Source organism: Hylobates moloch, unplaced genomic scaffold (assembly GCF_009828535.3).
Source record: "Hylobates moloch isolate HMO894 unplaced genomic scaffold, HMol_V3 SCAFFOLD_21, whole genome shotgun sequence".
In the NCBI taxonomy this organism is placed as follows: domain Eukaryota; kingdom Metazoa; phylum Chordata; class Mammalia; order Primates; family Hylobatidae; genus Hylobates; species Hylobates moloch.
The window spans coordinates 25,561,922-25,578,855 of record NW_026652296.1 but is presented as its reverse complement, the minus strand read 5'-3'; the positions used below and the strand labels follow the sequence as shown (position 1 = coordinate 25,578,855).

The following is a 16,934-nucleotide window of genomic DNA, read 5'->3' as shown; positions in this document are numbered from 1 at the left end:
CGGCGGCGGCGGCGGCGGCGGGGGCCGGGAACCGGGCGGCGGTGGCGGTGGCGGTGGCGGTGGCGCGGGCGAACGAGGCGGAGGCGCCCTTCGCCGGGCAGGTGGGGCTGGCGCGCGGGGCCGGGGCGCGGGCTCGGGGCATCCGGGCAGGGCGGGGGGCGGCACCGGGGACGGGCCTGGGCCGGGCCGCACCTGCTGCCGGGGTCGCAGAGGCGGCGCGCCGGGGTCCGCGCCTTGGGTCCGGGCTGGCGCGGCCCAGGGCTGGGGCTGGGGAGGGCCTCGCCGAGGGCCGCCGAGGCCGGGAGCTGCTTCAGCACCGCGGACAGGGGCAGCGGGCGGGGGCAGAGCACGAGGGTCGGGCTTGTTGTGTTGGCAGTGGGGTGTGTGGCCTGCATGACTATGTGTGAGGGAAACCGTACAACGCCTCGGAGTAAATAGTAAGCGCAGCCAGTCTGTTGTGGGTTGGGAGAAGAAACCGAGGATGTTCAAGCTGGAGAAGGGGGAGGGGGAGGGCGGAGGAAGGACTCGATCACTGTCTTCGTAGCTGAAGGGCTGTCAGGTGGAGGTAGGATAGACTTGTTCTAGCTTGGCCCTACAGGGCATAACTAGGGCCAGCGGGAGTGGGGGTTGCAAGAAGACAAATTTGGGCTCGATATAGGAAGAAGTTTGTAACAATTGGAGCTGCTCAACCAGCTTAGGAGGCGGCGAGCTGCTCATCACTGGCATGTGCAAGTAAAAGCTCTCGGAGGGGATTGGATGGAGGCATGCATAATGCTTGCATGGATGCATACATCATCATCACAATAATGCCAGCTAGCATTTACTGAACACTCACTATGTGCCAGGCCTGGTGCTATGTTTTATACGAATTATCTAATTCAATCCTCATAACTACTCTATGAAATAGTTGCAATTATTATCCCCATTTTACAGACGGGGATACAGACTCAAAGAGCTTAAGTAACTTGCCCAAGATCACACAGCTAGTGAGTGATGGAGTTGGAATTCTAACCTAGGCAGGCTGACTCTAGTCTCCCCTTATTTACCCGTGACCTTATCCTATATCTCTTGGCGGGTGCAGTTGGACTAATTTCTCTAGTATCTTCCAACCTAGAGGACTGCATTATTCTAATAAATGATGTTGGGACAATGGTATTTTGCTGAGGAAAATCAGAGTGATCACCTCAGCCATCCTAAGAGATGGAGTGTATTTGTTGAAGCAGGCAGTCTGTTTGTTTAGAAGAATCTCCCTGAAGAGATATTCTTAATTGGGCATGGAGCTCAGGGGGTCATACGTGCACTGAAATTGTGTATAAATTTGTGTTTGTAAATGCAAATATGTGTATTTCTAGGCGAGGACCCCTAGATTTCTTCGGTCTCTCAAAGGGTTACAGGTTCCACAAAACAACAAAAAAGATATGGTGTGTAAAAGAACCTTTAGTGCCAGTTGGAAGTTGTCCTCCAAAGATTTTATAATTGCTGGTTGACTTTTTGTGGAAACTTTCCTTAGCCTCTTTGTGTTTTCACATGTGTTTTATCACATGTTAAAGTAATGCATTTCCTAAGTTTATACCCTAGAAGAAAGATTCCTTTAGACTGCCTGAGTGCACAGGATGAGATGGAAAGACCCTGGCCTGGGATTAAGGAGGCCTGGGCTCTGATCTGACCTTGGCCCCCATTGGTTTGTGTGACCTTGAGCCATTTCCTTGCCCTCTCTAGGCTTGAATTTCACCATGTCTAACATAAAGAGATACAGCTAGACAATCTCAACTCGAAACTTTTTTATTCCTACAGTATTTCAAGCATTAAGAGGAAGCTAGTCCTTACCCTTATCAGTTTTATAGGCTTTGATTATTCCACCTCTTAGCCTTTGTCTTTTTAAACTTAAGTTTCTCCCTATGACATGAGACCCCTAGAATAGCCACACTCATTCTCTAGGTCATTTTAGTTGTCCTTTTCTAGATATCTTTTGGCCCTAATTTTCAATAGATGTCAACTTGACCATTGTCTCCAGATACAGGACCCTATGGTTTTGCATAAAGGAAGGTTGGTTTCTTCTTTGCTCTCCTGGTCCCATCCTGCTTCCCCCTTCCCTCTGTCACCTTTCCTGATCTCAACACACTAGGCCACTGCCTTTAGGGAACAATCTATAATAGCTTCTGGAGCCTTTTCCTGGGTCAAAACTGATAGCCTGGAACACAACACCCTGTATGTGGATTATTTTTATCGGAGTGCATTACCTTACATTTCCCCACCCTGACATTTGTCTGCCATCTTGCATTGCACTCAGTAACTTCCTTCAAGCATTCGCTCTCTCTCTCTCTCTCTATCCCTTCCTCCACCCCTTCCTCCTTCCCTCTCTTTTGGCATAGCATTTCCCTGTCTGAAAGGGCTTAATATGATCTGAAGTCTTGAAATTTTCACTTTATTCCATTTCTTCTGGATCACTTATAAAAAATTTAAGTGAGACAGGTCCCAGCATGGTCTCTTGGGGCCCCCTGCACTCTTAATCCCCTTTCACTCACAGAAGTGACCATTTATATCTATCTATTATTTTCTAAGTGACAAAAACATCACCCTTAATTTGGCAATGACTCCATTTTAAATGTCTAATACATTGTCCAAAACTTTCTGAAAGATAGAAAAATTATATCCACTGCTTCTCTCAATAATTTGTGCCTAATTATCCTTTCACTGAACACTAGGGGATCACTTGATTGAAACCTTATAGAAATATTGTTGCTTTTAAGCCAGCAGATAATATTGCTTACTCCTCTTTCTTTTAAGCCCTCTGGAGTCTGACTCCACCCTACCCCTCCATTAGCAGGCCATATTTCCCACTGCTTATCGATAATGCATCCTTACTCCAGACAAGCTTATCTCTCCTTTACCCTTAGACAGGCTGCCCATGTTTCTCTGGACATTGTCACATATTTACTTCTGCACCCCTACCCGTTCATTTGAAACCTTTTCTTAAAGTTTCAGCTCAAGCCCTGCTTCTCCAGTAAACTTTCCCTGATTTCTCTAGTTGTCATTTTCTTCCCTCTTCTCCAGGAAACATTTTTAAGGCAGCCCCAGGCAGTTTGTCATGTATTTATTTACTTATTTTTATTTATTTTACTTATTCATTTTTGACACAGAGTCTCACTCTGTTGCCCAGGCTGGAGTGCAGTGGGGTGATCTCGGCTCACTGTAACCTCTGCCTCCCAGGTTCAAGCGATTCTCCTGCCTCAGCCTCCTGAGTAACTGGGATTACAGGCATGCACCACCATGCCCGGTTAATTTTTGTATTTTTAGTAGAGAAGGGTTTTCGCCATATTGGCCAGGCTGGTCTCAAACTCCTGATCTCAAGTGATCCGCCTGCCTCAGCCTCCCAAAGTGCTGGGACTATAGGCGTGAGCCACCCCACCCAGCCCTATTTATTTTTTAATAGTTAAACATTATGTTTGGGGAGAGGAACGTTGGTTCTTAGGCAGGGCTTTCTCAACCAAAATGTTTTATTTTTTTACATTGAACAAAATCCCTGATTCTCAATGCTCATCATTAAGTATTCAATGAGCAATCAATAATTCTACTCTTTATCCTTTATCTCAAAAAGTTACATGGATCTGAAATAGGCACTCATGGGCATGGGGGTCCAAGCTCCCTTCTAAAACCCTTCTTAGAGATGGGACTCATTGTCAACTTATACTTCCTTCAGTAGAAATCAAGGTTATTCCTTTTGGCAGTGGTTCCACAAGCTCACCCTTGAGTTCTTTCATAACTCTTTAGGTAGTCATCTAATGGTAGTGGCATCAATAGAAAGAAATTGAGAGATAACCGTGACCTTAGAGATCACCCAGTACCTACTACAGCACTTACTAGATACTTCTTGAATTGAGTTGCCCAAGGGCACAGAACTTGATAGTAGATGATTCGGAACTACTGTAGAACTTTTCCTAGTTCTCCTGATTTCTAAATTGAAAGCATTTTTCATTATCATTGATTTTTCATTTCGTATCTATGATCTTTCATTACCAAGTCAAAAACAATTTGTTTATTCAGTCTGTCTTCTCCTTTGCTTTCTTTTTCTCCACACCCCCCAAACCCCGACCCCTTGAAGTTCAAAGAACAGGATCCTATGCTTTCTTTAGTCTTTCTTTTTTATCTTACACATCAGGAGGTCCCACTGATTCTCTAACTGGCTTGCTTCATTTGATTTATTAAAAGCACCACTTCTCTTATTTGCTGAGCAGAATGCTCCTCAAATACTTTTCTGGCCTTCCTAGTTTCCAACTTGATTCTGAGGAAGATCAGAACAGGATGAAAGAGACAAGTCAATTATCACAGGCCACATGAATAAGTAACAGAGTGTGACTCCTAGACCCAGGACTTATGCATTCCTGCCCTTGAGACTGGTTTTGAGTGATATGTGCTGAGGAGATGGAGAACAGTCTTTGGTTTGAAACTGTAGTCAAGGAAGATTGACCCCGAATGATTGGAGGGGTGGGGGAGTGACCTACTAAGAAGCACCAACGTATTCCCAAATCAAAATATTCTTTCATTGTGATCATGGCCTCCAGGATATCTTCATTCTTGTCTGGAAAAAAAAACTCACTATTAGGAAGTTTTCCCTTTGACATAAGCTGGATCTAGTCTGCTGTATTTTTAATTCATTTTCTCTTATTTTTACTGTGGGGTTTCATATTACTTTAATAGCTGTTTATATTTGTAAGGTGCTTTGCACTTCCCATATGCTGTGTATGTGGCCCTATTTGGTCCTGGCAACAATACCATGAGGTAGATAAGGAAGACCTTGTCCTCATTTTATAGGTGAGTAAATGGAGACTCAAAGATGATATGAATTGCCTATCATCTTGTCTAAGGACCCACACATAGCTCATAAACATTAAAGCAGGCTGGGCATGGTGGCTCACGCCTGTAATCCTAGCACTTTGGGAGGCCAAGGCAGGTGGATCACCTGAGGTCAGGAGTTTGAGACCAGCCTGGCCAACATGGTGAAACTCCAGCTCTACTAAAAATACAAAAATTAGCTGAGCCTGGTGGTGCATGCCTGTAATCCCAGCTGCTGAGGCAGGAGAATTGCTTGAACTCGGGGGGCAGAGGTTGTAGTGAGCCAAGACTGTGCCACTTCACTCCAGCCTGGGCAAAAGAGTGAGACTCCGTCTCAAAAGAAAAAAAAAGTTAAAGCAAAGAACAGAAGCTAGGTTTTCTGTCCTTGGGCTCAGCACTCTGCTCACTATACAAGTTTCCTGTTCTGGATTATTACTGTAGCCTTTTAGCCAGTCTTTTCTACTTTCAGCTATGTCCTACTCCAGTCCTTGAAAGAGGTATTTTTAGAACTAATAAAAGTAAATTACAATTGTACCCAAAAGACTAATCTTAGGAAATGCCTAGCCCTATAGTATGGTATTGTTTGAACTCAAAACAGGAAGAACAAACCACAGCCAATATCTCCTCAGTACCTAGCACAGTCTATGACACATTCGGGACATGTGATAAATATTTTAAAATTAATTTTGTTATCTAATCCCCATCAACTTCTTTGAATAGTGCTTGGCACACAAAAGTTGCTACCTTTTTTGAAGAATAAATGAATGCATGCTAGAGGTATAACAAGGTACAGGGAAGCACTGAAGAGGGAGGAGATGAGGTTCCCCAGTTGAGGTTTGGGAAGCCAGAGAATGCTTCAGGAAGAAGGTGGTATCTGAGATGAACCTTTGAGGGAGGAGAATGATGGAGAAGGGTGAGTGGGGCAGTCCAGACAGAACAAAAAATATGAACCACGGCTCCACAAAAATGCATGGCATGTTTAGGAAACAGTGGATAATTTGATGTGCCTGGAGCATCAAGTTACTTGCTGTTTCCAGTAAGAGTGTATAAGAAGAGGCTGGAGAGGGAGGCTGAGAGCAGATTGTGCATTTGGCTTTTGTCCAAAGGCTGAGGGGAGTCATTAAAGGTTTCTGAGCAGAGGAGCGACCTGCTCAGAGCCATGTTGAGGAAGTGGAGGGACTGGAGCTTGTTCTTGAGTCGTTCTGGCTGCTGGCTCATGCCCTGAATGCTTTTAAGCTTTCTTAACACAACTTAGGGGCAAGTACTCATTTTAGGGCTCAAGTGACCCACCCACCTTGGCCTCCCAAAGGGCTTACAGGCATGAGCCCTGGCCTTGCCTCTTAGCAGTAATTTAAAGACTCAATTCTATGCCACAAACACTTATGAGGCATAAAGGGCACCAAAAGTACTTGGCCAGAAAGTCAGGAGTTGTTCTTTACTCCTTTCTCTCTTTATACATATGTATGTATAAAGATCATTTGAGGCCAGGAGTTCGAGACCAGCCTGGCTAACATGGTGAAACCCTATCTCTACTAAAAATACAAAAAAATTAGCTATGCATGGTGGTACGTGCCTGTAGTTCCAGCTACTTGGGTGGCTGAGGCACAGGAATCACTTGAATCTGGGAGGTGGAGGTTACAGTGAGCCAAGATTGAACTACTGTACTCTAGCCAAAGCAAGACTCTGTCTCAAAAATCAATCAATGAATCAGTCAATCAATCCACTCAAGAGTCAGTTATATCTGAAGCCTATATGGCAAAAACTAATGTTTGACAAAGCTGGCTGGTGATTTTCCAATATATATTATTATTTTATGCCTTTCTGAATGATTGAAATATTGAATAATAAAAAAAATAAAAAGCAAACCAAAATCTGATCACCTTACTCCCACTCTCACCTTGCTTAAAATGACTCTTAGGACAAAGATTAAACTATTATTACTGTACTATTATCACTTCTTCCTTTTAGTTTTATTATGGAAAACTTTCAAATGCATATGAAAATGGAAAGAACAATATTATAAACTCCCTTGGATGCAGCACCCACAAGGATTGCTTGAGCCCAGGAGTTTGAGACCAGCCTGTGCAACATGGCAAAACCCCATCTCTAAAAAAAAATACAAAGAGTAGCTGGGTGTGGTGGCATGTGCCTATAGTCACAGCTACTTGGGAGGCTGAGGCAGGAGGATTGCTTGAGCCCAGGAAGCTGAGGCTACAGTGAACAGAGATCACACCACTTCACTCAAGCCTGGGCCACAGCGCAAAACCCTGTCTAAAACAAAAACAAAAACATGCTTAATGAAGCCGATGAGGCCCTGCATGACTGAGTCCTTCCCATCTCTCTGACTTCCTTTTATACCACCCATTCTCCCCACTGGTCACTAGACTCCAGTCACCCTGCCCTTCCCTCTCTTTTTCTAATATACAGGCTCCTTCCCATTCAGGAATTCAGTAAGATACTCTTTCCTGGAATGCTCGTTCTCAGCCCTCACCTAGCCTCTTCTGTTCATTCACAGATGTCAGCTGAGATGTCATGTCCTCAGGGAGGCCATCCCTGATATATCACAGCCTATATCTCCTGCCACACACTTTTGTAGCTCCTGGTTCTTCTCTTTCATTCCACTTATCACCACTGTGATGAAATGTTTAGTATTTCCATGTCTATCTCTCCCACCGGCTGTAACTTGCATGAGGATGAGTTCAAAGGGGACTACAGGCATGTAAACCATTATTTATAATGTAATACAAAATATGCTATAAATGAGGATACATATAACGCCATTGGGAGCACAGAGAAAGTCCATTTAACCCCGGACAGATAGCCCTCCCTGACGAAGTGGCATTCAAGTTGTATTTTGAAGTAGTGCACCATGGGGAGGCCAGAGTACATGTGGGAAAGGAATTCTAGGGAGAGGGAATGAAATAAAGGCACAGAGGCAGGACTCTGCAGGATATGCTCAGGCAACACGATTAGGCCAGTATAGCTAGAGGTTGGGGTACTTGAGGTGAGCAATAAAGGGTAGAAGGTACAGGACAGAACATGAGGCTGGTAGAGCCAGGCATAGTGGCTCACGCCTGTAATCCCAGCTTCTCAGGAGGCTGAGGCTCGAGGATTGCTTGAGACCAAGAGTTTGAGGTCATAGTGAGCTATGATTGTGCCACTGCACTCCAGCCTGAGCGACAGAGCAGAACCCCATCCAGATAGGGCTGGAAAGGTGCACTGGCATCACATTGTAAGGGTTGCTGTGTCATGCTAAAGAATTTGGACTTTAAGACTGGCAATGAGGAACCAGAAGATCGGCTTCACAGTCAATCCACTTAGGCTAAAATAATGGAACTTTTTAACATGACTTACAGGTTATTTAGTTCAACCATCCCCCTGTTGCGGTTAAGAAACTGAGACTTGGTCCGGCTGTGGTGGCTCACATCTGTAACCCTAGCACTTTGGGAGGCCAAGCTGGGAGGATCACTTGAGCCCAGGAGTTTGAGACCAGCCTGGGCAACATGGCAAAACCCTGTCTCTACAAAAAATACAAAGATTAGCTGGGTGTGGTGGCATACACCTACAGTCACAGCTACCTGGGAGGCTGAGGCAGGAGGATTGCTTGAGCCCAAGAAGTTAAGGCTACAGTGAGCAGAGATTGTACCACTGCACTGCAGCCTGGGCCATAGAGTGAAACCATGTCTTAAAAAAATTAGGCCTGGCGCAGTGGCTCACACCTGTAATCCCAGCACTTTGGGAGGCTGAGGTGGGTAGATCACCTGAGGTCAGAAGTTCAAGACCAGCCTGGCCAATATGGTGAAACCCTGTCTTTACTAAAAAATACAAAGAATTAGCTGAGCCTGGTGGTGGGCGCCTGTAATCCCAGCTACTTAGGAGGCTGAGGCAGGAGAATCACTTGAACTCGAGAGGTGGAGGTTGCAGTGAGCCAAAATCACGCCATTGCACTCCAGCCTAGGTGACAAGAGCAAGACTACGTCCCCCCCAAAAAAAAATTAAAATTAAAATTAAAAAAACCCAGAGGCCTGGCCATTGGTCCTTGCCTTCACTTTTCCCTTTTCTTAACTCACCAAGAAGTCGAGCCTCAGGGGACAGAAAATTGGCAGATTTGCAGGAGGGCCTTGGAAAGGGCGAGGAAGACTAAGGCCTCTCCTTTTCCAGAGGGTGAATGAGACCATGGCCACACTCCTGACTATGGGCAGAGGCCTCCCCAGAATTGCAAAACTTGGACATCCCAGTGATGACCCAAAACCCCAAATGTGCCACCTCCCCGGGTATGGTGATCATCTGGCTTGTGGTGGCCTCCTGGGAGTGGGCCAAGAACATTCTGCAGAGTGCCAGGGAATTCCTGCTAGTGCACTTACCACCCACTCAAGAGCCGATGGCAGCCAACAGGCAATGCTGCACCATTAAGGTGTTTGTCAAGAAGCTAAGCTGGGCATTGTGGGCGATCCTGAGGGCCCTTTTTAGATTGGCTGTAAGTGAAGGAAAAAAAAGAAAAAAACAGCATTTGGAGGCAAACTAGAGCTAGTGCAGAGGGTGTAGCATGACAGAAAACCCTCTGAGAGGCAGAGATGCTTGCCTCCATGTCTGGCTTCCTTACCAACTTGCTCTGTGATTTTGAATAAGTCATTTCCCCTCCTGGAGTTTTCTTTCTCTCTTCTGCAAAACAAGTATGTTAAATTAGATGATCTCTGAGTATTGGTGACCAGTGCGTTTTCTAGATACCTGAATGGTTATGCCTTCAGTATGAAATTTTACAAATTAGTCATATAACTCAGGTGGGCTCAGCAGCAAGGCTGGGACCTCAGTCATATAGGTAGAGGAGGAAGCAGGGTTTTGGTGGGACAAGAAGTGGAGGGAACTGACACAGTGATAGGACCAATCCCTGAGGAGTCACCAGAGAGACCCAGTGATTTGGTCTGGCAGCAATAACCAAAGGTGGTGGTCAAAGAGGGGAAATGACTTATTAAAAATCACCAAGGGCCAGGTGAGGTGGCTCACACCTGTAATCCCAGCACTTTGGGAGGCCGAGGCGAGTGGACCACCTAAGATCAGGAGTTCGAGACCAGCCTGACCCACGTGGTGAAACCCTGTCTCTACTAAAAATACAAAAATTAGCCGAGCATGGTGGCGTGCACCTGTAATTCCAACTACTCGGGAGGCTGAGGCCGGAGAATCACTTGAACCCAGGAGGCAGAGGTTGCAGTGAGCCAAGATCGCACTGCTGCATTCCAGCCTGTGCGACAGAGCGAGACTCTATCTCAAAAAAAAAAAAAAAAAAAAAATCACTAAGAGCAAGTTGGTGGGGGAGCCGGGAATGGAGCCAAGCGTCTCTGCCTTTCAGCGGGTTCTTTCCGAGGAGTATGGAGCAGGAATAGACAATAACATTGTAAAAACACTTACTATGTGCCAGAACCTGCTAAATGCTTCTTGCTGCTGTAACAAATTACCACAAACTTATTTCTTAAAGAAACACAGACTTGTTATCTTACATTTCTGGAGGTCAGAAGTCCAAAATGGGTCTTGCTGGACTGAAATCAAGTTATTGGCAGGGCTGCATTCCTGCTGGAGTTTCTAGGAGAGGATCTCTTCCTTGCCTTTTTCAGTATCTAGAGACTGCCTGCATCCCTTGGCTTGTGGCCCCTTCTAGCAGCAGCAGCACTGCTATAACCTATGTCTCCCAACACCTTCTCTGACTCAAACCCCCTGCCTTCCTCTTATAAGGATGCTTGTGCTTTCATTAGACCCACCTGGATAATCCTTAACTGAATCATTTCTATAAAGATCTGAAGATCTTTAACTTAATCATTTCTATAAAGTCTCTTTTACCACGTAAGGTACCATATTCACAGGCTTTGGAGATTAGGATGTGGATATCTTTGAAGGGTCATTATTTTACCTACCACAGTGCATCGTCTCATTGAGTCCTCCTAATAACCCTTCTTTAAACATCTATTTAACAGATGAGGAATGTGATGCTTAGAGAAGTTAGGTCATTTGCCCAAGGGCAGTCTGCTGGAAAGAGAAAAGTTAGGTAATATTTGGTATGTGGTGGCATCTTGGTCCCAAGTGAGCTGTCTTTTTAGATAGGACCCCATTCAGCTCCCAGGTGTATTGAGAATACAGTCTAACTCTCTGGAGGAGGCTGTCTAAGAACTAGGCAGGGAATCTGAGACCCTGAAAAATAGATTAGGGTCATAGCAGTCTCAGCTTAGAACTTGAATGCCAGAGAGAGAAACTGAGAGAAAAAACCCAGTTGTAAGCATTAAGCCAATATAGCAATGGATGAGGAAGAATGATCTTAGGCCACCATTCATGCCTGCATACAGTGATACAATAGTATCTTAGTGTTGGGGGTTGAAGCTGCTGATGGACCATTTGCTCAAGTTAGGATTGACCAAGGAGATGGGCAAGGTGAGGGACTCAGAGATAACAGCAGAGCCAAGGCACAGACAGCAGAGGCTGGCTACTGAGCCAGTGCTAATAGAAGACTTTTCTAAATGGGTAACATAGTCAATTATAAGTGACACTGAACAACATGTCTGTTTCATCATGGTTATGGCAGGCCCTGTGCTAGCTGTTGGGGTGACAATGATGAGGAGGACATATATGCATTTTAGAGTCAGGAGGAAGAGACAGATAATTCAACATATGATTACAATACAGTGTGATAAGAATTGCGATAAGGAAACAGATGGGGGACTGACAGGGATGTACAAGGACCTTCTGAAATAGATGTAAGGGGTCAAGGCTCCCCAAAGAGAGAGGAGGGGAGAGTGAACTGAATAGAAGGAACAATACGTGTAAGGGTCTGGGAGAACTGGAACTCACTGGAACACAGAGCACTAGATGGGGAAAGATAAAAGGGGTTGCAGAGGGAGTCAGCGGCTAAATCATAAAGGCTCTTGACTGCAGAGATGGAAAGCTCTTAAAGCCACCTCAGGGCATTCACACTTACTGTTCCCTCATCCTGGAACACTCTTTCCTAGTAGCCACAGGGCCCACTCCCTCACCTCCTTCAGATGTCTTGCTTAAATGTCACCTGCTCAAAGAGATTGTCCCCGATCACCCTCCATAAATAGCTGTCCCACTCTCCATCTCTCCAACCTGCTCTATTCTTCACCGCACTTATTCCCACATGGTTCTTCCACTAGACCATAACTACTAGAAAGTAACTAGAATGCTGTTTTGGGTTTTTGTTTTTGTTTCTGTTTTAGACATGGTTTCATTCTGTCGCCCACAGCCCACTGCAGCCTCCAACTCCTGGGCTCAAGGATCTTCCTGCCATAGTCTCCAGAGTAGCTAGGACTACAGGGGTGTGTCACCACGCCTGGCTACTTTTTTCATTTTTTTTTTTTTTGTAGAGAGGTGTCTTGCTATGTTGGCCAGGCTGGGACTAGAATGTTTTTGCTTGCTCTTTTAGCCGTAGCACACAGTACTTGGTACATAGTAGGTCCTCAATAAATATTTATTGAATGAAGGGACAGAAATAAACATTTGATGTTTAGGAGGTAGGACCAGTAGTTCTTTGGTAAAAGACTAGTGTGCTGTGGCTCACGCCTGTAATCCCAGCACTTTGTGAGGCCAAGGCGGGTGTATCACTTGAGCCTAGGAGTTCAAGACCAGCCCTAGCAACACAGCGAGACTTCGTCTCTACAAAAGATTAAAAAAGAAAAATTAGCCAGGCATGGTGGCAAATGCCCTGGTCCCAGCTACTCAGGAGGCTGAGGTGGGAGGATCACTTGAGCCCAGAAGTTCAAGGCTGCAGTAAGCCATGGCTGAGAGCAAGACCCTGTCTCAAAAAAAAACCTACCAAACAAACAAAGAAAGAAACTGGATGTGGGCAGTGAAGGAGAGGGAAGAGTCACGGGTCATATGACACTGCTGGTTTGGACAACTGGGTAGCTGATGGTGCCATACCCTGACATAGCACAGGCGTATTGAGCGCACTATTGTCTGAGATAAGGCATTGCACTCCAGGAGTGTGAGGTACAGGAAGTCCTGGGAGGGGGAAGGGCTGCCTGTCCAACACTCTGACCGTATGGAATATCCCTGAATTCTGCCATTTCTTAGCTTTAGGGCTCTGCATACAGTCATCCCTTGATATCCACAAGGGGTTGCTTCCTGGACCCTCTCAGATACCAAAATCCGTGGATGCCCAAGTCCCTTATAGCCTGCCATATCCGCAAGATATCCATGGATATGGAGGGCCAACTGTAATTACTTAACCTCTTTGAACCTGTTTCCTCATCTGCAAATTGGGGGTCATAATTCCTACCTCATGGAATCGTTGCATTCTAGGGTGCTTAGCACAATAGAGTGCCTGTGCTGGGTACTTAGTAGGCATTCTAAAGATGGTAGTTACTGTCATTGTTATTACACTTGGAAGATCTCTGTTAAAAAGTTGTTTCTTTTTTTTCTTCCCCCCCGCCCTCCCCGCCAGGGAATAGACCTGTTTATGAGCCTCCAAAAAAAAAAAAGCAAAGTAAACAAAACTTTGAAAAACAGTGTTTAAAACTCAGGGATATCTTTGGGGTGACAGGGCCTGTAATTTCTTTTATTATTATTATTATTATTTATTTTACTTTAAGTTGTGGGATACATGTGCTGAATGTGCAGGCTTATTACATAGGTATACATGTGCCATGGTGGTTTGCTGCACCTGTCAACCTGTCATCGAGGTTTTAAGCTCCACATGCATTTGTCCTAATGCTCTCCCTCCCCTTGCCCCCCACCCCTCAATAGGCCTCGGTGTGTGATGTTCCCTTCCCTGTGTCCATGTGTTCTCATTGTTCAACTCCCACCTATGAGTGAGAACATGTGGTGTTTGATTTTCTGTCCCTGTGTTAGTCTGCTGAGGATGATGGTTTCCAGCTTCATCCATGTCCCTGCAAAGGACATGAACTCATTCTTTTTTGTGGCTGCATAGTATTCCATGCTGTATACATGCCACACTTTCTTTATCCAGTCTATCATTGATGGGCATTTGGGTTGGTTCCAAGTCTTTGCTATTGTAAATAGTGCTGCAATAAACATACGTGTGTGTGTGTGTGTGTCTTTATAGCAGAATGATAAAAAGTTGTTTCTTATAATGAGTCAAGATCTCTGTCCTATAATCTCTCATTCTGGTCTTAGTTTTGCCCTCTGTACCAACCAGAATGTTCTCCTTCATGTTCCTGTTTTCCTTAATACAGTCTCCCTTCTTCAGCCTAAACACCCCTCGTCTGTCCTCCCAGGACATGGTTCTCAGTCCCCTTACTTTCTTGGCCACGCTCCCTTAGTCAAGCTCCAGTTTGTCACAGTCCCTCTGCATATAAAGCCTCTAGAACTGGACTTGAAACTCCCATCCATGTTGAGACCAGTGCCTGGTTCCTGTTGCTCACCTCGTCACCCTAGATTATGACCTCAATTGCCCCCAACTCTTTCATGGGGGTCTTTTATTCTTTCTTCCTCCTTCTAGCCCCTGCTTCCAAATTTGATATCTTCCTGCCTGGTCCTTTTTTGTAGACTTTACCTCTGGCCTTTCTGATACTACCTTCTAGCCCCTTCATTTCTGATCAAACACCTAATCCTGATCATTTTCCTCACTCCTTCTCCAGGCCCATATGGTCTGGTTCAGGCTCCCACTCAGCTGTGATGCTCCCAAATGCCCCCTGGAGACCTCACTGTTTTCACTGACCCAACTTTTCTCTCCTTCCTCATGGCCATCTCTATTTCCAGGAGCACTTGTTGGCACTGCCAGAGATCTGCCTCTTGCCACCCCCATTGCCACTTCTAACCTCACCACCACCTCTGCTGTCTGCCGCCCTCTTCCCTCTTCTGTCCACATTTTGTTCTCCTTGGTATTCTCTGCTCTCTCCTTTCACTGCCACCACACTGGGACTTCTCAGCTTTGGCTTCTCAGGAACCCAAATCCTGCCTTCTGGCCAGCAGACCAATCACACCATATTGTCTATGATCTCTACGTCTTTGGCTCAGCCCAGCTATTTTGGTCTCTGCTTGCACTCTGAGATTTTTCTCACTTTCCTCTGGGTTTACACCTCTTTCCGCACTTAAAGGGTGACAGACATCTTAAGAGTTGGTTAACTGAGCTATAAAGGTTAGACTTCTGACATGGCTGATGATTGATTAATGGATCTAGGTGTAAGGAGATGAAAGCAAGGTCATTCTGTCTAAAAGTGAATGGGACTTTTTTCCTTCAGTGGATTTTATCTTTTTTTTTCAAAGGAACAATGGAACCTATTGCCTCATCAAGCAAGGAAGTCAAACCACAATAGATTGAATTTCAGCAAGTGTTTTTTGAAACCTCTAATAGCTACCAGGAATTGTGCTTGGTGCTTTCATGTGTATTACTAAATCTTCCCAAGATGAAATCCCTTCCTTGATATCCAGGCAGTGCCTCCTAGATCAACTGTTCATTCATGAACTCAGTGATTATTTCTTGTGTCAGATACTGTGCTAAATACTGTAACAGATACAAAAATAAATATGATGCCAGGCGCGGTGGCTCACCCTTGTAATCCCAGCACTTTGGGAGGCCGAGGCGGGCGGATGACAAGGTCAGGAGATCGAGACCATGGTGAAACCCCGTCTCTACTAAAAATACAAAAAAAAATTAGCCGGGCGTGGTGGCGGGCACCTGTAGTCCTAGCTACTGAGAGAGGCTGAGGCAGGAGAATGGCTTGGACCTGGGAGGCGGAGCTTGCAGTGAGCCGAGATCGCGCCACTGCACTCCAGCCTGGGCGACAGAGCAAGACTCCGTCTCAAAAAAAAAAAAAAAATACATATATATATATATATATATATATATATGACACCATCTCTGTTCTCCAGGAACTCAATCTAGTGGGAAAAACAGACATATCCACGACTGGGTATGATACGTTGTGGTAATTGTGTGTACAAAGTACTGCAGGAGGAAAGAGGGCACACACTAGCTCTGACAGGGAGAGCTAAGGAGGGTTTAACAAAGGAGGTGACATTGAGCTAGACCTTGAAGGATGAGTAGGAGTTTGCTAATGTGCATAAAGAGGCAGCAGAAACAGCCTGGTTTTGGAGGCAGCAGAAACAGCCTGGAACTGTGAAGGGCAGAGAGTGCTTTGGACTTGCTATGACTGGAGTGTAGAACACTTGGTCTAGCCTTGGGAGTTCTGCCCAGAGAAGGCAGAGGATTGTCTGGGTCACAGAGAAAGTGAGTGGCAGAGACAGGATTAAGCAGCATGAATTAGAATTGTCCGACCCCTGATCCATCTTCCTTAGCCTCTAATACACACACACAGACACACACACACACACACACACACACACACACACACACACACACAATGCTAGTCCAACCTCTTGTCTGCTGTCATTTGACTGCCCCCACCCCATTTCCCCTTCTAGGAGTGTGCCCCTGGGCTCTGAGGATTGTCCCCAGAGAACCTGGGAGAGAAACAGAGCCTAGAGAATATTAGAGAATACACTAATACTGGCCCACCCCCACCATGTGTCTGATCGGGATAGACTCTGTGATGTTCGTAATGGACTCAGATGGGCTGTGAGATGCTCCTTGCTTGAGTATCCCAGAAAACGAGCTGCATAAACCAGGTTGCCAGCTTTTTACTGAGGAGGAGCTAATTTTAATTCCCCAGAGCACTGGAATGTTAGAGTGGGCTTATGTAGAAGACCCCCTGTTCCTCACTTCCTACCATAAGCAGGAATGAGGATTTTTAAATTCCATGCTAGCTTCGAGGTGGATGCTCAAAAAATACTCCATTGGCTGACTGGCTTGTGAGTAGTTATCTGTTCAGAGGTCCCTAGCTATTTCCCAAATGCTGTAATTCATCTTAGTCAAATTTTTAGAGAACCAGTAGAGTCTGTTGGCAGATAGGGAGGCACTGGATATATTTTAGGCTTGTACCACACCTCTTTTGGGGATGTCTTGAGGCAGCTTACAAATTAAAACATAATGTCTTGTGGCTCTACACCTGTAATCCCAGCACTTACGGAGGCCAAGGCAGGTGGATCACCTGAGCTCAGGAGTTCAAGACCAGCCTGGCCAAAATGGTGAAACCCCGTCCCTACTAAAAACACAAAAATTACCTGGGCATGGTGGC

General features: G+C 45.5%; 1 protein-coding gene across 1 annotated transcript in view; it reads left to right on the top strand.

Moving 5' to 3' along the window:
* Position 1: 1 nt before the first annotated feature.
* The window catches only part of MMP24 (matrix metallopeptidase 24), a 52,331-nt gene continuing 35,398 nt past the window's right edge, over positions 2 to 16,934 (top strand). Inside the window, exon 1 of the mRNA XM_058432831.1 lies at positions 2 to 101. The gene's annotated coding sequence lies outside the window, so the exon portion shown is untranslated. The remainder of the gene's footprint in view (positions 102 to 16,934) is intronic.